This window comes from Spermophilus citellus, assembly GCF_964194105.1.
Source record: "Spermophilus citellus genome assembly, chromosome: 15".
NCBI classification, from domain to species: Eukaryota; Metazoa; Chordata; class Mammalia; order Rodentia; family Sciuridae; genus Spermophilus; species Spermophilus citellus.
In genome coordinates, this window is record NC_138195.1 from 33,622,659 (window position 1) to 33,637,321 (window position 14,663).

At 37.6% G+C, this 14,663-nt stretch overlaps 1 long non-coding RNA gene across 2 annotated transcripts; it reads left to right on the top strand.

Moving 5' to 3' along the window:
- Window positions 1-1,684: 1,684 nt before the first annotated feature.
- LOC308634523 lies at window positions 1,685-4,610 on the top strand. 2 transcript variants are annotated; one of them, XR_014019021.1, is made up of 2 exons: window positions 1,685-1,969; window positions 4,121-4,610. It is a non-coding gene; the product is annotated as an uncharacterized lncRNA (long non-coding RNA). The 2 variants fall into 2 exon arrangements; XR_014019022.1 differs by having other exon boundaries at window positions 4,131-4,610.
- The last annotated feature ends 10,053 nt before the right edge of the window (window positions 4,611-14,663 follow it).

Below are 14,663 nucleotides of genomic sequence, written 5' to 3' on the forward strand. Positions count from 1 at the left end.
TAAATTCCTGGATATATACAACCCATATAAGATTGGACAATGAATAAATAGAAAATATGAATAACCAGTGAAGAGATTAAATCAATAATACAAAGTCTCCCATCAAGCTACAACCCAGAACCTGGTGGTTTCATGTGTGAATTCTACCAACATTTAAAGAAGGACAATTACTAATTCTTCTCAAACTGCTCAAGAATGTTGAAAAGTAGGGCACACTTCCATACTCATTCTACATTCTACAAAGTGAGCACTCCTGTGACACCAAAACCAGACAAGGACATACACAAACAATAAAACTGTGGGACAATATCCCTGATTAACTTAGTGGCAAAAATCCTGAAAATTTTATAAATTGAATTCAATAGTATCTTGGAATATCATTTGCTTTGATCGAGTGGAATTCATCCAAGAATACAAGGATGATTCAACATATACAAATCAGTAATGTGGTACATATCATTAAGAGAAAGGAAGAAAAAAATGATCATTTTAATAGATATAGGAAAAGTGTTTCACAAAATTCAACATCCTTTCTGATAAAAACTTTCAGCTACTTAGATAGGGATGGTACATACCTCAACAAAATGAAGTTCATATGTGACAAACTCACAGCTAACATTGAACTGAATGTGGAAAAGTTTCCCTAAAATCTGGAACAAGATAAAGATTCCCACTTTCACCATTTATATTCAACATAATACTAGAAGCCCTAGCCAGAGCAATTAGACAAGAAAAAGAAATAAAAGGCATTCATTTTGGAAAGGAGGTGACCAAATTGTCCCTTCTTATAAATGACGTGATCATATATTTAGAAAAACCTGAAGACATCACCAAAAATCTGTTCAAATCAATCCATCAAGTTTCAGTATATACAAATTAACATGAAAATTAGTGTTTCTATTTGCTAATAGTGAACTACCTGTAAAAGAAATCAAGAAACACAAATTCCACTGACAATCACTCCCCCACCCCACAAAAAAAGCCCAGCAATAAATTTAAGCACGGAGGTTAAAGATCTCTACATGGTGAAAACTGTCTAATATTGATGAAAGAAAACAAAAAGGAAACAAATGGAAAAAACTCTCACATTCATGGATTAGAAGACTTAATATTGTTAATATGTCTGTACTACCCAAAATAATCGACCGGAAGTTTCAACCAACACAATTTCTATCAAAATACCAATGATATTACTTACCAAAATAGAAAAATAATCCTAAAATTTATATAATACCACAAAAGACACTGAATAGCCAAATTAAACAAAAAGAACAATGCTACAGGCATCCCACTACCTGACTTCAAAATTTCCTATGAAGATGCTCTCTGTGGTTTGGCTCTGGTTGAAGTGTGTCTGCCAAGGGTTCACATGTTGAGCCTTTGTTTTCAGTGTGGTGCTGTAAGTAGATCCCAGTGGGAAGGCTTTAGATCATTAGGTATACCACTTTTGGAAGGGATGAATGTGGTGAGCTATTTTGCTGTGCTGCCTTGTGTGGGCGTGAGCCTAATTCTTGGGCTGAGACCCAGTTCTTTGTTTTCAGCCACTCCCTAGAATACAATGTATCAATTGTCCAGCTCCTGGAACAAACTGTTTTCAAGAAGTGCTTGTTGCTTTGCACAAGCTGGAACTGTGTGTCTCTTGCCTTGTGTGCAAGTGCTGGGTCTATCATTCTATTGGCTGCTGCTGTGTTGCTATGCGCTCTTTGTCCAATGGTGTACGAGCAGGGCCGCAGTTGAAGTATATAAGGGGTGGTTTTTTCAGGCTCAGGGTCTTTCCTCTCATCTATACCTAATGGATGCTCCCAATAAAGCGTGTTAAAGAAGAATCCTGTTGTTGTCGTCATTCCTGCTGGCGGGTAGACGCGACAAGTGGTGCCGAAATCCCGGGAATTGTCATCTGTCGGCTACGAGGGGACCCCCGATATTTTGCGGGAGGATTCAGAACTTTACACGCGGAGCGGTGGCGCCGGTAAGTAATCCCCTGATCCGGTGGCTCTGGCTTAGTATAGTGCTCTATCATGGGTCAATATCAGTCTGTTTTCCTGAAACCACTAAAAGGGGACAGGAGATTTTGGTGGAGCATCAGGATACTGGGTCAGAGTCAGAGGAATCTAAGCAAGAAAGACATGAAACAAAACAAAAAAGGGGATCTAATGCAAAGTTAAGTGAAAGTGCACTCAAGGAACAAAAGGACGTGACTCCAGCGTTAGGAGCACGCCCGAAACTCTATCCAGATTTATCTGCCTTCCGCAAATTAAAGATAGCTGATTCAGATGAGTCTGAGTCGGAAGGTGAGTCAGAAGGCTTTACCCCAGAAGAAGAACAAAGCTTAGAGAAAATGGTGGCTGAATATGAGCATGGCCGCTATGACGCAGCAATGGCTGCTGCCCTTCTTCCTCCGAAGCCTCCGGCGTATTCTGTAGCTAAACAACTGTTTCCACATAAAGGGTCTCCACCCACTGCTCCAGGCGGAGCTTGTGGCTTCATAAAACGCAGTACTTGGAGGAAGCTGGAGGAGGAGGGGGCATATCCTGTTGGTGCATATCCTGTCTTTGAGGATGCACAGGGACAGAGATATTTTGAGCCCATTCCTTATAAATTAGTTAAAGACATAGCTGAATCTGTCAGGACTAATGGTGTCACAGCATCTTTTACAATTGCATTGCTTGAACGCTTATATCTTAATGCTATGGCACCAATGGATTGGTATCATTTAGCAAAGGCCTGTCTCTCCATGGGACAATATCTTGATTTTAAGGCATTATACTTGGATGCCGCTATACAACAGGCTCATGCGAATGCGGCTGATGGTCAACAAGCCTGGGATGTGGAGATGCTGACCGGGACAGGTCAGTGGGCCCAAAATCAAAATGTTTATCCATTAGTAGTATATCAACAAATTAATATTTTGGCCTTATGTGCCTGGAAGGCTCTCCCCAATAGAGGTGAAACAACAGGGAATCTTACAAAAGTCGTACAGGGCCCAGCTGAGCCATTTTCAGATTTTGTCGCCCGAATGCTTCAAGCAGCTTCAAAAATTTTTAGGGATATTACAGGCAGCCCTCTCACAGGTTGTCAGTGGTCAACAGTCTGGTTCAGAAAATTCCTCTGACGGAGGGTGTGTCCCTGTTACCACCCTGCTTATGGTTAGTCTTGTAACCGTACCAACGTATCAGGGGACACCAAATGCTATCAAAATGAGACCTGGGCCACGATGTTCACCCAATTATTCCTTTCCGCCAGAGTTTACTCCTTGTCAGAGTCCTCTGGTTCCAGAAAAACAAGTTGCCCCGGGGTTCCAATTGTCCCCTCCCCTCAGGGGGTTTTCTTTTAATATTAGTGGAAATTCTACTAGGACAAATCTGGCAGGATGGCCTTGGTACTCTTGGGTATTATATAATGAGGTGGGAGCGGGAACAGACTTCTCCGCTATAGCCTATTTAAACGAGGGAGTTCATTGGATTAAAAATGTTTCTGGAAATGCATGTCAATTTGGGATCAAAAAATACTTATCAAATATCACTATCAATGAAGAATTCTATAATATTTCTTTTCCTGCTGCTGAAATATGCGTTCAGCCGCCATTCATGTTCTTACTTGTTAATCATACTGACAATTCTACTATAGTTAATTGTACTGTAAAAGAGTGTTATTTAACCCAGTGTTGGAATACTTCCTTGTCATTGGCTTTGGTGGTAAAGGTTCCGACCTTTGTGCCCATGCCAGTTGAGGCCGATCCTAATTCTTTTCCCCTGGTACAGTTGGTCAGGGAAAGGAGAGATTTCGGCATTACAGCTGCTATAGTTACAGCTATTGTGGCGTCTGCCGCAGCAGCTACCACTGCAGCCATAGCTATGGCCTCTCAGGTACAAACAGCTCAAGTCATTAATAGTGTAGTAGATCAAACAGCTAAAGCCTTAACTACGGTGGAAGAAATCAAAAGACATCTTACTGCTGGTATCTACTTGCTTAATCAAAGAGTAGATATAATACAAGAACAAGTAGAGGAAGTTTATAAAATTACTCAGTTAGGATGTGTATCTCATTATAAGTATGTGTGTGTTACTCCTTTATATTACAATATGACTGCTTCCATGGAACAGAGTAATAGATTGTCTAGATTTTTACAGGGAAACTGGACCCAGGAAGGAGAGCGACTCACTCAAGAACTGCTGTCTCAGATTGCCAACTTAAATGGAACACGCGTGGAACCTCTTTCTGTTGCAGACTTCGCCTCCTGGGCTTCTTCTATATTTTCCTACTTTAAAGAGTGGGTAGGGGTTGGGTTATTTAGTGCTATGCTTCTTTGTGGCCTTGTCTTATGCCTTTGGATGATTTGTCGTATGCGACGCACACAGCAGAGTGATAGAGTCAAGGTAGTTCAGGCGCTCGCTGCACTGGAACCTGGGGCCTCCCCACAAATTTGGCTAGCCAGCTTGGCAAAATCCTAAAACCCCTGTTTTGATGTGGATGGCCTTTGCACACCAAGTGACCTTGTTGTCATTGCACCTTGGAAGGCTTCCATGTCTTAGGAAGACAGCCTTTGCACTCTGAAGGGTAAATGTTGCCCATTGCACTCAGAAAGGTGACTTCCTTGTTTGGCCTTTGAATGCCACCCTTGATCGGAGGGGTCATCATGAGGACACTTCCTGGATCGGGAGAATTTCAAATGGCTCGAACAAAACTAAAAAGGGGGAACTGTGGTGAGCTATTTTGCTGTGCTGCCTTGTGTGGGCGTGAGCCTAATTCTTGGGCTGAAACCCAGTTCTTTGTTTTCAGCCACTCCCTAGAATGGAATGTATCAATTGTCCAGCTCCTGGAACAAACTGTTTTCAAGAAGTGCTTGTTGTTTTGCACAAGCTGGAACTGTGTGTCTCTTGCCTTGTGTGCAAGTGCTGGGTCTATCATTCTATTGGCTGCTGCTGTGTTGCTATGCGCTCTTTGTCCAATGGTGTACGAGCAGGGCCGCAGTTGAAGTATATAAGGGGTGGTTTTTTCGGGCTCAGGGTCTTTCCTCTCATCTATACCTAATGGATGCTCCCAATAAAGCGTGTTAAAGAAGAATCCTGTTGTTGTCGTCATTCCTGCTGGCGGGTAGACGCGACAGATGAATATTGTTTCCGTGGAGATTCTTTGTAGTTATGTGGCATCATATATAATGCCTGAGTTAACTCTTGAGCTGGGGTTCTTGTAGATAGTGCAAGCTTGCCTCTCCCCTCACTCAGCTTCGGGTCTGACACTGTGATTTTCTTCCTCACCCATACTACCACCAAGAAGACATCTGACGTGGATCTTGACCAGAACAAATTGAACTTCCTCTGAACTTCCAAAACTGAGCTGAATAAACCTCTTTTCTTTATAAAGTTATACAACCTGAGATATTTCATAATATTAATAGGAAATGAACTAGTAAAAAAAAAAACTATAGTGTTATGACTTGGATTCTGAATGACTCCCAAAGGTCCATGTGTTAAGGTTTTGATTTCCAGAATAACAGTATTGGAAGGTGATAGAACCTTTAGGAGGTGCGGCCTAGTGAGAGGTCTTTAGGTTTGGGTGTTTGCCTTAGAAGGGGACTTGGGCCCCAGCCCCTTCTTCCTCACTCCCTTTTGAGCCTTGGTCAAGAGGTAAGTGACTTGGCTTTGCTATGTGTTCCCACTTTAACGTCTTATCTCTCCACAGGTTTGAAGCAAATGGGGACAATTGATCATGAATTGAAACTCCAAACTATGAGCCAAATAAACATTTTCTGTTAATAAGTTAATTATCTCAGTTATTCATTATAGTGATGAAAAGCTAATATAGTAGTTGAATTAATAGTGTACTAGTATAAAAGCAGACATAGAGAACAATAGAACTGAAGTGGTGATGCCATAATTAACCTACACATCTACAGTCATGTGATCTTTGACAAAGGTGCCAAGGATACACATTGGGCAAAAAAATAGTCTTTTCAATAAATGGTGCTGGGTAAAATTATATATATAGCAAAATCCTAAAGACTCCATCAAAAATCTGTTAGAATAAATTATATTGGTAAACTTGCAGGATACAAAAAAAAAATCAACATTCAAAAATTAGTAACATGGGGCTGGGGATGTGGCTCAAGCAGTAGCGCGCTCAACTGGCATGCGTGCGGCCCGGGTTCGATCCTCAGCACCACATACCAACAAAGATGTTGTGTCCACCAAGAACTAAAAAAATAAATAAATATTAAAAATTCTCATTCTCTCTCTCTCTCTCTCTCTCTCTCTCTCTCTCTCTCTCTCTCTCTCTCCCCTCTCTTACTCTCTCTTAAAAAAATTAGTAACATTTCTATACACTAATGGTGAGCTATCTTAAAATGCCATCAAGAGGGGCAGGGGTTGTGGCTCAGTGGTAGAGCACTTGCTCCTATATGTGAGGCACTGGGTTTGATTCTCAGCACTGCATATAAATAAAGGAATAAAATAAAGGTTCATCAACAACTAGAAAATATATAGGTTCAGAAAAAAATTTTTAAAAAATGTAATCAAGAAAACAATACTATACACAATATATAAAAGAATTTACATGCAAAGAAGAATGAAACTTCTCTTACTATATATAAAAATCAACTCAAAATAGATTAAAGGCTTAAATGTATGAGCTGAAATGATGAAACTACTAGAAGAAACCATAGGGAAAATTCATGACATTGAACCTTGGTTAGGATTTTTTTTTTTTTAGAAACAAGACAAAAATGGGCAAATGGGATTATATCATCAGAGTAAAAAGACAATTTACAGACTAGGAGAAAATATTTGCTAAATATCCAGAATATAAGGAACTCATTACAGGAAAAAAAGACTAAATAAATCAAATAATCTGGTTAGAAAAATGGGCAAAAGACATTAATAGACATTTTTTAAAAGAAGATATATAAATGGTTAACAAATACATGAATGAATACATCACTAATCACCAGGAAAATGCAAATAAAAACTTCAGTGAGATATAATCTCACTCCAGTTAGAATAACTATCATTAAAAAGATAAACGATATTTCTAGAATTATAGATGAATGGATTAAAAAATGTGGCATCTATACACAATGGAGTACTATGCAGCAATAAAAAATGACAAAATCATGGAATTTACAGGGAAATGGATGGCACTAGAAGATTATGCTTAGTGAAGCTAGCCAATCCCTAAAAAACAAATACCAAATGTCTTCTTTGATATAATGAGAGCAACTATGAACAGAGCAGGGAGGAAGAGTAGGAAGAAAAGATTAACATTAAACAGAGACATGAGATGGGAGGGAAAAGGAGAGAAAAGGGAAATTGCATGGAAATGAAGGGAGACCCTCATTGCTAAACAAAATTACATATAAGAGGTTGTGAGGGGAATGGGAAAATAAACAAAGAGAGAAATGAATTATAGTAGATGGGGTAGAGAGAGAAGTTGGGAGGGGAGGGGAGGGGGGATAGTAGGGGATAGGAAAGGTAGCAGAATACAACAATTACTAATAGGGCATTATGTAAAATTGTGGATGTGTAACCGACATGATTCTGCAATCTGCATTTGGGGTAAAATTGGGGGTTCATAACCCACTTCAATCTAATGTATGAAGTATGATATGTCAAGAGCTTTGTAATGTTGTGAACAACCAATAAAAAAAACCCGATAACTGTTGGAGAGAACATAGATACAAGGGAACCCTTATACCCCGAGGTGGCGATGTGAATCAGGACAGATATGGAAAGTAGTATAGGTTCCCCATAAAATTGACATATGAATGGTGATTCCAGTACTGATATATACCTAAAGCAGATGAAATCAGTACATTGAAAAGACACCTGCAGTCCCATGTTTGCTGCTACACTCTTCATAATAGCTAAGATGTAGAATCTACCGAAGTGTCTAGCTGTCTTGAATGGATAAACAAAATGTAATATATATACACAATGGAACATTATTTAACTATAAAAAGGTTTCAACCTACCACTTACAATGATATGGATAAACCTGGAAGATATTCAGTGAAATAAGTCAGACACAGAAAGACAAATACCATATTTTTCACTCTCATGTGCAATCTAAAAACATTGATCTCATGAAAGTAGAGAATAAAACAAGGGTTACCAGAGATTGGGGAGGGCATGGGAAGTAGTTGGTTATCATGTACAAAGTTAGAAGTAGACAGGAGGAATAAATGCTTTTGCACATAGGATGATTAAAGTCAACAAGTGTATTTCAAAATAGCTTACAGAGAGGGTTTAAAATGTAATAGAAAAGTTTAAATGTTAGAGAAATGATAAAATGTTTGAAGTGATATGCTAATTGTCCTTATTTGATCATTACAGTGTAGTCATGGATCAAAACATCACTTTGTATCCCATAAATATGTACAATTATGTGTCAACCAAAAATTTAAAAAGAAAATGCTAGATACATTGCAAAAATCCATATGACCCTCAGGAGAATTAAGAGAAAAAAAAATCCCAAAGGTTCTGTAATGTATGCTTTCCTTTGAATAATATTTTTGAAATGACAAAATTATATAAGTGAACAGATTAGAGTAGCACGAGCTAAGTAGGCAGTGGAGCAGAAAGGAATTAGGCCTGGATATAGAAGAGCTATAGGGGATACTTGGGATATAAATATTTCTGTGTCTTCACTGTATCCCACTAACTTGGTTGTGATTTGTACTTTATTCTGCAAGATTTTACCATTGACGGCTATAGGGCAAAAGGTTTTCAGAACTTTCCTGTATTATTTATTTTTTAAAGATATTAATGGACCTTTATCTTATTCATTTATTTATATGTGGTGCTGAGAATCGAACCTAGTGCCTCACACGTGCTAGACAAGTGCTCTACCACGGAGTCACAACTCCAGCCCCTGTATTATTTCTTAAATCTGCACATAAATGATCCTTAAAATAAAACTTAAAAAGAAAAATCTGAAGAGCATGCATAAAGATAGATGATCACTGTCACAGACTACAGGAGACATGGCATGACAAATGTGATGTACAATTCTATATTAGACCCTAGAAGAGAAAAATAATATATTTTTAGTTAATAGTACTTTACTCTTAGAAATTTCTTAGTTTTTTTTTTTAATTATTGTCTGTGGTTATGTAAGAAGTTAACATTGGGGAAACCTAAATGAAGGGTATATATGGAAACTCTGTTACGTTTGCTCTTCTCCAAATTTTAAAATTGCCTTCAAAATATAAGGGTCTTTTTTTTGTGTGTCTTTTAAAAAAAAAGAAAGCTACCACAGCATTCCCCTGCAAAAAAAATTGTTAAAATTTGTTAAACCGTTACTGAATAACTTAAGACAGAAATCATTACTGATTAACTTAATACAGAAATAGGGATTGTTACAAGGGTATTGGAAATATTTTGAGATGAATATATGAAAGTATTTTATGATCTTGGGAATAGTGGGGACAGATTTTATACAAGATGAAAGCAGACTATGAAAGAAGATTGATAGTTGACTACATCAAAATGTAATTAAAATCTATCTATCAAAAGATTCCAGAGGCAAAGTAAAAGCAACCATAAACCTAATGAAAATATTTGTGTATTTTTCATCTTGTACAACTAGAATTTCAATCAGAATAGTTTCATGTCTTTTATACTTAAATTTCATCTTTCCTCAAGCTTTTTGAACATATAGGACACAGTTATGATTTTAAGTGCTCGTCTTGAAACATTGATACAAACCTGAGTAAGTTTGAATTTATTTTTCTTCTTATTCAGGGCTGCTGTATTTTGTTTCTTTCAAATGCCTGGTAATTTTTGACTGAATGACAGACATTGCAAATTTTACTTCTTTACATGTTATAAGCTTTTGTATTCTTGTTGGAAATAGTTTGATTATTTTAGGAGTTGCTTTTTATATTTTTAGGTTACAACATTTATTGTAGGGATAATTAATCCCTATTTCTGAGGTACCTTCCAAGATGTTGCCTCTGAATTATGCTGTATTCCAGTCTGGCTAGTGGGAACATGCTAAAGGATCAGGGCTTTCTGAACAAAGATTACTGGCACCCTGATTTGTGAACGATTGCAAATAAAACTCAGTTTAAGATAAAGACCTCTGGAAAACTTAGAGATAACTCCCTGGAATATTTACTTGATTTAGGGACCTTCATATCTTCTCCTCCACAGGGCTTTTGTTTATATTAAGAGCAGAGTCAGTTAGTGACTCACTCTGGAAGGAAGAGGGCAAATATGTCTGCTCCCCTTTACAAACTTTGACATTCATTCACCATTCACGGTTCCTTACAAAATACAAAACAAAAACAAAAACAAAAACAAAAACAAAAACCTAGACTAGAGATTCCAGACCTAGGAAAGTAGGATGATTAAGACTGGAGCCCACTGACCATAAATTCTGTAAAACCTGTTCCAATTACAATCTTTCAGCCTGACCAAGAGTTGTCTTTAGGTTGCTAGATAACAGAATCTGTCAATATAGAACCCAGAGGTGATACTTGAGCAGGATCTTCTAACAATCTCTAATAAAAGCTGGGACACAAGAAGTGAGTTTATCACTTTCCATTCTGAAAGGAGCCACTGTCTTCCTGGCAGTAATAGTCATCTCCCTTCTCTCCCTTCTAATAAACCCTTCTATACTTTTACTGAGTGTCTTGAAATCCTCTCACATGAAAACACAAGAGGGGAAAACACAGCACAATCTCCAGTAGGATCTAATCTCAGCTATGATCTCATCTCCAGTACCAATTGCATTGCCCTTTCAGGGATTAGAGCATGAAGAACTGATGAAAGATGTTCTGAGTAATTAAAATTTGTTAATCCCAAAGCCTTATGTTTATTTAGGATAGAATAATACAGGAAAAATACAAATTATTTCCAACTCTGTGAATTATGACCATCTCCCTTCTAATTCTTTTGCATAATTCTTTCACTAGCCTTGAATAGTTTTATCATAGGCATGTGCCCATCAGTCTTCTGCTACATCATTTTGAAGCGATTCAGAGTTTGCCCTTTCTCTGCTCCAGCAATCTATTGTGTGAATTCCAGCTACTTAGAAGATCCTCCCTGAACCCTTAGCTCTGCTTCCTCAACTAGGGGATCACAGCAAGCTTTGAGGTATTGCTACTGAGTATGCTACCACCTGTCAACTCTCTAAGAGGTGAACTAGGGCATCACAGGGCTTATCTTAATTGTTGCTTTTTTTTTCCTCCCTATGTCTCAGGGAATCACTGTTTTTTGTTGATTGATGTACAATTTCTTGAAGCATTATTTCACCTATCTTGTCACCTGTTGTTGTTCAAAGAGGAATGATAAATCCAGTATTCCATCTTAGATGAAAATGGAAGTCATATTGCAATGTTTGTAGAGGAAATTGTAAGAAACACCATCTGCCCTTATCAGGAGAATAATTTTTTGTTGAAACGTAGAGTGATAGACAATAGAACAGCAGTGAAGGTTAATGAAAAAAATCTTAAGAATACTGAGCTCTACAGACATACATACAACTATCTCCATTTATTGAAAGTGAAAAATTTGGCAATATTTTATTGATATTTATATAAACATATACATATACAAGTTTTTCAAAACTACCTATAACATAGTATAATTATTGGTGGAATAAACTTGCTGAAACTCTAAGTTCCAGGAATGAATCTGGTGGGAATGTAATATTTAAATGAATAAAGACAATTAAAAAGCCCATGCATCTTTAAAAGAAACTTCTTTAGCATGTGAATAATTTGGAGAAATTAATAAATTATAAATGCTATGGAGAAAGATAACATGGGTAATTAGTGGATAATTTTTAGGTTACTCCTTCAATATGGGAGCGTAATAGCTGTTTTCTGTCAAAGAATTTGTCGTGAATCCTTCTTTAGTCTGGTAAATAGGGACTTAACATATATGCCACATGGATTATATTTTTTGATGAAGATTAAAATTAAAAATTATACTAAAATAAATTTAAAATTAAAAAAATAAGAAGTACAACCATATCTCCATTTTCCCCAAATTAAATAACTATCATATTTCCTCTTTAGTTGCTTAAGAAATGAAATAATAGAGATGAAACTAAAGTCCCTGTAGAAGTCACAGTTCTTTATTAATAAACAATAGCCTCCACTCTGTTGAGTATGAACACAAAGGGATTTTTGAAAGGGTAATAGAGTAGCACATAGAATCTCAGGGGAGGCAGAGAATCAGGCTTGGATGTGTGTTGCCCTTTCTCCCTGATCAGACCAGGATCAGCTGGGCCAGAAGATGTGACCAACCATACCACAGGGGTACTTGCAGCAGAAGAACCACTGCTATTCCACTGGTTACTCAGTGGTGAGAAATGGAAGTTAACACTGCCACATGTTTGAGAAGAATCAGGTGATTTGGAGGGATGGGTGGGTATTGAGAATTGAATTCATGGGCATTTGACCACTGAGCCACATCCCTAGCCTTTTTATTTATTTTTAAAATTTTATTTAGAGACACAGTCTCACTGAGTTGCTTAGCATCTCGATTTTGCTGAAGCTGGCTTTGAACTTGTGATCCTCCTGCCTCAGCCTCCCGAGGCTCTGGGATTATAGGCATGTGCCACTGTACCAGCGAATCAGGTGATTTTTCACTATCAAGTTTACAAGAGTTCACCATTTTACAAGATTCACTTCCTGATTGCAATTTCATGCAAGGGTCTTTCCTTGGCAAAATGTAGGCACATGAAGAACCCCAACTGCAAGAAATGTGATTCTTTACTTTCCATTCCCCAACAATCTGGAAAGGGATGGAGCAGCCATGAGTGCTAAGAAGTCAACCAACAGATTTCTCTATTCCCTTTGATTAGTGAACCTAGACCCTTTATCCTTCCACATCCAAAGTAAACAATGTACATGTATCTATAAACAATACACATTTTAAATGTATTGACATTGTGTTTTTCTTACATGGTTCTAAAACTCAATTTTCCTTTTTCACATATCTGAGATCTATTCATTCTTACATATTGTTTAATGGTACCCTCCACCTAAACACAGGTCATTTTAATTTTTTGTACTTTTATGTTCTATTTTTAATGGATATTGAGTTTAATTTTAATTATGAAGTAAAATTATTATCACTATACATTTTTCTTTGGGTATATTTATATAGATTACTCTAGGACATGGTTTCCCAAAATTCTCTAGAGGTAAGAGTCACCTTCAGGCACTTATTACATAGTTTCCTAGGTTCCTCTCTCAGACAAGGGCCAACAAGAAACTTGGAACACTCAAAACAAAATAAATGAAACAGGTTTAATTTCAAAGGGACTATTTATAAAAGAATGAGTGTAAGTCAAGGATGGGAATAATAATAAATATCTTCGGCCACATTTGGTCTCTGTTAGGTACTCTTCATCTTTTTTACAACTCTTTAAAAAAATGTGAAAAAAAACATTTGGTCTCAAGAGCTCTACAGAAACAAGCTGGTAATTTGCTGACCACATGTTAGGTGAAGCAAGTAGATTATAATCATCTGGAATTAGCAGTAAACTAAGGTTTTACCACCTGGACCTAGAAGAAGAGGTAGGTTACAGGGATCTTGAAGGAAAGAGGTGTCCTGTGGAGTCCGATGCTAGAGGAGAACCATGAGAGAACCAGCCAAAGGAGAGCTTTCAAGGAGGAATCAAATACCTGGACCTTACTCTTCCTGTCTCTGCCTTCCTACCAGGGATCCCCCTTGGCTGTGCCCTGCTGCCCTGTATTTCAACCTTCTGTGACAAAGAGCAGGGTGGGCAAGGCAGAAGATGGATTTGGAGAAATGAATGGATGGAATCTAGGTACCTTCCATTTGAGATTTTGAGGTGGGATCGCTGAGAAGAACCCTAGGAATTTGGACTTCTAATAGTAAATTGGATGTTTAACAAAGCTTAAGAAAAGCCTGTGGGATGTTAATTATACAAATAAAAATACTCTAGTCCTACCCATCTAAAATAGAGGCAGAGGCCATGGCTCAAGTCTCAAATGATTATTCCAGGAACTGGCCTTCTAGGCCAATCCAGCCAAACAGTTGGCCTTGTTTTAAATTTTTTTTTTAATTTTTTCCCTCTCAGCAACTGTTGATGGAGCTGCCAACTATATCCTGGAGACTAGCTTTACATAGTAACTGCTGCCACTTGCCAATTGGAGCTTGTTGGCTCCCTTGAGTACCAAGAGTAAATAAAACCTAAAACCTTCCCTTTGTTGTCTGGATGTACTAGAAGCCACCTGCTCTCCACGTGTGTCCCAGATTTCAACCCTAATTATTGAATTACTTCCAAATAACACCCCCCACACACACCTTTTGGAGATTCATCTCTACCCCATTCTTTTGATTTGTGCTTTTCATGATTTGCTTTGGTTTTCTATCAAAAGTTCATTAATACCTTTCACTACTTTTACAAAGTAATTTTAGATTTATTTGTATACTTATGTCTGAAATTCAAAAAATTTTTCCTGAATATGAAATACCAAAACGTGTAGAAAACTATGCTGAATCACTCCATGCATGAATTATTTTTCCTTGAATTTAGAATTTATATGAAGGACTACCTTAGTCTGTTTTTTGATGCTATAACAGAAGACCTGTTTCTGGGCGATTTATAATCTGGGTTTGGAAGCCCAAGATTGGGTGGGTGCATTTTCTGAGAAGTTGTGCCACACTATAATGTGGTGAAAATCA